Source organism: Equus caballus, chromosome 1 (assembly GCF_041296265.1).
Source record: "Equus caballus isolate H_3958 breed thoroughbred chromosome 1, TB-T2T, whole genome shotgun sequence".
Lineage (NCBI taxonomy): Eukaryota > Metazoa > Chordata > Mammalia > Perissodactyla > Equidae > Equus > Equus caballus.
In genome coordinates this window covers 123,873,423-123,879,422 of record NC_091684.1, presented here as the reverse complement: position 1 = coordinate 123,879,422, position 6,000 = coordinate 123,873,423, and positions in this window count along the sequence as shown.

Sequence of the window (6,000 nt, the reverse complement as noted above, 5' to 3'; positions counted from 1 at the left end):
TGGCATTTCTGGTGTAAATAGATTACCTCTGGTAATCTTAGGTAGTCAAAGGCTTCAGGAATATGAGTACAACACTAATCATTTAGTGTATTATTTATTGGGTAAAATAATGTATTGGGTAAAAAAATGTACTATTTATTGTGTAAAAAATATTTTGCATTATCACTGATGATCATTTTTTCCAGCACAATTTCTTGTCTTCTATTTCTTCAGTTAATTAAAAACCGCGAAAGTTTACCTTTGTGCTTCTTGTCACATTTTTTTCCCCCTCTTCCCAGTGGCATTTCAGGAACTACCACTGCTAGTACAGGATTTTTATAGTAGTATTTCTGATTGGGATTTTACCATAGGTGTAAATGTACTTGCTAAAATATATAAACGTATTTTTCTAGTAAGCTTACTTAGTGGACTAAATACATAATGGATATTACGTGGACAAGTGTTCTTCTCACTGAGATAAGAACATTTGCTGCTTTCAGATCACTGGACCTGTCTTGAGAGTAATCATGATTTAATTTTCAATTGTCATTTTCCTAAAATTAAAATCAGCTGAAGACTTATTCTGTCAAGAATGAAGTAAATGTGACTGGGCTGCCACCATAAACAGCTAGCAAAGCTGAACAGAATATGTGAAGCAACTGTATTTAGATATTGAACAACAGGCAGTGCATACTTTGATCCTTTAGGGAAGAGAAACAAGAGCCCTACATCTGACCTGGCTTTTTGCCTGGAGACCTTTATGGAACAGAGTATAGTGAGAGGAAACTCAAGCAGAACATGGCAAGATCGCTGGGTTAAGAAGACAGTTTTGAGTTGTGAGAGACTGCAGCAACTTATATCTTCGGAATACAGAATGGGAAAGAAAGATGCTGTGCAAAGAAAGAGCTCCAGACATTTGGGTCATCTTTCATCTGTTGATGAGTACTAAGCTGTACACTCATAGGATGCATAAACCACAAATGTAAGCAAAGGATTAGCAAGGATTTACAAGATGTATGATTTTCAGAGGTTATACAGGACTGGGAGATATTCGAATTTTAACTAGCCAGAGTGAAAGGTCATTGTTGAACACCTGGAACATTCACTAGGTCCCAGAAAGATAATGCTTTAGTAGTATGTTCAAAATAGCTTTAGATTAACACATTTTTTTTTGGTGAGGGAGATTGGCCCTAAGGTAACATCCATTACCATTTTTCCTCTTTTTGCTTGAGGAAGATTGTCACTGGGCTAACGTCTGTGCCAAACTCCCTCTATTTTGTATATGGGATGCCACTACAGCGTGGTTTGATGAGTGGCGTGTAGATCCATGCCAGGGATCCAAACCCGTGAGCCCTGGGCTGCCAAAGTGGAGCATACCAACTTCACCACTACACACCACCGGGCCAGCCCCATAGCCTTAGAGTAAAGACTACCTTAGATCTGACCTAAATAACGTTTTTAAATTATCCTTGAAAAGATCAAACTGATCAGCAAATAACTGCCAGAAGAAAGCCCAACAGTCATTAAAAGAAGATAACAAAATACCACACAGAGCAACATAAAATTTACAATATGTTGAGTCCAAACAAGAGTTATTAGCCTACTAAGAATCAGGAAAATATGACACATAACTAGAAAAAAGCAATTCATTAAAAATAGTCTCAGAAATGAGAGAGATGTTTGAATAAGCAGATAAAAAATTAACAGCTTATTAATAAGTAGTTCAAGGATTCAAAGGAAAAGTGAACATAATGTGGCAATAATGGAATATTTAAAAAAGAGCCAAATGAAACTCTTAGAGCTGAAATGAAATTTCTGAAACAATCATGTCACTGGACATGACTAAAGGCAGATTTGACACTGCAGAAGAAAAGATAAGAGAACTTGAAGACGTAGAAAAGTAACTTATCCAAACTAAAGAATAGTGGGCAAATAGGCTGAGAAACAAGTGATTCAGTGACCTATGGGATTATACCAAAGTGTTAAGCATATGTGTAATTGGTGTTCCAGAGGGAACAGGAGAAATAGGTTTTTAAAATATTAGCCAAACATTGTCCAAATTACATGAAAGCTATAAATACATAGATGCAAGAAGCTCAATGAATCCCCAACAAGAATAAACAAAATGAAAAGCATACATAAGAACATCATACTAAAATTGCTGATGAGCATTGATAGAAGAGAAAAATCTTAAAAGCAACCAAATGGTGTATATAAAGATATTACATATGTGAAAACAGAAATAAGAAATGTTATTAATTTCTTGTCAGAAATAAGTAAGCCAAAACAATAGTGGAATACTGTTTTTAAATGACTACAAAAAGAACACTGTCAATTAGAAGTTTATAAATAACAAAGTAGTCTGTGAATATGTAGCCAAACTAAAGATTTTCAGACAAACAAAAGCTAAGAGAATTTCCAGCTAGCAGATATGCACTAGAATGTTTTAGTAAGCTCTTTAGGTGAAAAGAAAATGACATCAGATAGAAATTCAATCTGCACAAAGGAATAAAGAGTGCTAGAAACAGAAATATGCAGGCAAATATAAAATAATTATTTTCTTTTAAAAATATTTCTTAAAAGAGTATTTATAGCAATAACAATGTGTTGTGGTATTTATAACATATGTATAAGTAAAATATAGGAAAACAGCACACTGGTTGTGGTGGAATTGCACTGTTGTAAGATTCTTGCATTAAACATTAAGTGGTATTGTAGCATCTGATTACAGCTTGGATATATAAACAGGAATGCTGTAAGCCCTAAACAATAAAACAAAAAGGTATAACAAACAAGCCTACAGTAAAGGGAGAACTGAATGCTAAAAAATGATCAATTGATTTTTAAAAAGGCAGGAAAAGGTACGTAACATCAATGAACATATTGTACAAATCAAAAACAAACAAAATGGTGTTAAGTTTAAATTCAATCATTTCAATAATTGCATTAAATATAAATAGTCCAGACTTTCACTGTGCAAAACGGTAGCCACCAGCCACTTGTGGCTATAGAGCACCCGAAGTGTGATTAAGCCAAATCAAAATGTATTCCAATCATTAAAAATGTACCAGATTTCAAGTACTTTGTATTTAAAAATAATTTATTCATATTTTTATCTTGATTACAGGTTGAAATATAATATTTTATTTATTGGGTTAAATAAAAATATTACTAAAATTAATTTCAAGTATTTCCTTTTAGTTTTTAATATGGCTCCTAGAAATTTAAAACTTTTTTGAGTGGCTTACATTATATTTCTATTGGACAGCTCTGATATGGATGCTCCAATTAAAAGGGAGAGATCATTAGACTTAATTAAGGAGCATGACTTGACTAAATGAAGATCATAAGAGTCACATTTTAACTATAAGCACACAGATAGGTTGAAGTAAAAGGAAAAATTATTAAAAAGCTAGGGTATTTTATTATTTATTTATTTATTTATTTTATTTTTTTTTTTGGAAAATTAGCCCTGAGCTAACATCTGCCACCAATCTTCCTCTTTTTTTGCTATGGAAGACTGGCCCTCAGCTAACATCCGTGCCCATCTTCCTCTACTTTATATGTGGGATTCCTGCCACAGCATGGCTTGACAAGTGATAAGTAGGTCTGCTCTTAGCTCTTAGGATCTGAATCAGCAAACCCTGGGCCACTGAAGCAGAACATGTGAACTTAACTGCTCTGCCACTGGGCTAGCCCCTGGAGTAGTTATTTTAAAATAAGAGAAAGCAGACTTCAGTCAAGGAATGCTGCCAGTAATAAATAAGGACATTTCAAATATTATAAGAGGAAATTCATGAAAAAGACCCAACAATCCTGAATGTTGCAAAACCATAGAAAGTATGTTTTCTGATTATAAGAGAATTAGAAATAAATAACAGAATGATATCTGGAAAATTCCAAAATATTTGGAAATTAAATAACATACTTCTAAATAGCACATGGTTAAAGAAGAAATCAAATTAAAATTGAGAAAATGCTATGCACTAAATAAAAATGAAAATACAACATATTAAAACTTTTGGAATACCACTAAAGCTGAAAATTTTATAGCTTTAAATGCTCATATGGGAAAAGAAGATCTAAAATCAATAATCTAACTTTCCATCTTAAGAAGCTAGAAAAGGATGAGTGAAGTAAACTCAAAGTAATTAAAGGAAGTGAATAATTAGGGTAAGAGCAGAAATCAACAAAATACAAAACAGATAAATGATAAAGAAAAATCAGTAAAACCTAAAGCAGATTATTTGAAAAGATTAAGAAAAACAATAAACCTCTAGCATGACTTGACAAGGAAAAACAAGAAGACACAAACTAACAATATCAGGAAAGAAAGAAAAAGGCAGCATAACTACATATACACCAAACTTTAAAATCATAAGGGAATATCGTACGAATTTTTTGCTAATGAATTTGACAGCTTAGGTCAGATGGACAAACATCTTAAAATACATAAATTAGCAAAACTGTCACCAGAAGAAGTAGAAATGTAAATAGGATTATGCCTGTTAAAAAAAATTATATTTATCATGAAAAATTAAGGAAAACTTCAAGTGCAGGTGGCTTCATTGATGAAATCTAGAAAATGTTTAAGAATGAAATGATAACAATCCTACAAAAAATCTTTCAAAACTTAGAAGAGGAAGCATGTTGTAGCCTCATTTTTCGCTGAAACAAAAAACAGACAAGAAAAGGCAATTATACACCAAAACACTCATGAACATAGAGAAATCCTTAACAAAAATATTAGAAGTCAAATCCATTGATATATTAAAAACACAAGCAACATGACCATGTGATGTTTATCCTGGGAAAACAAAGATTGCTTAACATTTGAAAATCAATGTCATTTAACAGATTAAAACAATAAAGGAGAAAATCCATATGATTATCTCCATGGATACTACAACAAACACATCCAAAAAAAATTTCACTCCATTCTTGATAAAACTTTCCTCAAACTGGGAATGGAATACAATTTTCTTAATCTGATTACTGGTACCTACAGAAAAATTTTTTTCTTTAGCTATGTAAAAAAATTTGAGGGGTGATCAGTCATGTGGCATAGTGGTTAAGTCTGATGCACTCTGCTTTGGTGGTCTGGGTTCGTGGATTTGGATCCCAGGTGTGGACCTACACCACTTATCAAGCCATGTTGTGGTGGCGACCCACACACAAAATAGAGGAAGACTGACACAGATGTTAGCTCAGAACAAATCTTCCTCACACACACACCAAAAAATTGAGAGGCTGGCCCAGTGGGTTAGTGGTTGGGTTTGCATGCTCCATTTCATTGGCCTAGAGTTTGCAGGTTCGGATTCTGGGCATAGGCCTACCACACTGCTCACCAAGCAATGCTGTGGTGGCATCTGAAATGCAAAATAGAGGAGGCCTACCAACAGGTGTCATTTGATCTTTTGAATCATTTGTGCATAAGAAACCAAGCTGATGACTGTTATACTCAAATATCTGAGTGTTTTTCATTCATAAAAGGAGACTCTTCTATGTTATTACAATACAATCATCAAAATCAGGAAATAAACATTAAATTACAACCATGCCATCTTCAGATCCTATTCAAGATCCATCAATTGCCCCATCCCTATCTTTTACAGCAAAATGATCCAGTTCAGAATAACATGTGTATTAAGATTCCTTGGCTCTTTATTTTCCTTCAGTTTGGGGCAGAGTCTTTCCTGGACTTTGATGACTTTGGCAATTTTGCATATTGAAGAACCATTATGTTGTAATTGAAGTCTCTCAATTTGGATTTGTCTGATCTTTCCTCATGATTACATTCAGGTTATACATCTTTGTTAGGAATGTCATAGAGCTGATACAATATTCTTCTCATTGCATTCTATCATGAGACACATTATTCTGGTTTATTCTATTCTTTAATTTATTCATATTGATCACTTGATTAAGGTGGTGTCTGCCAGCTATGCTGTAAAGTTTCCTGTTTATAATTAGTATTTTGTGGGGAATGTACCTAACAGCTATGTAAATATACCATTTGTG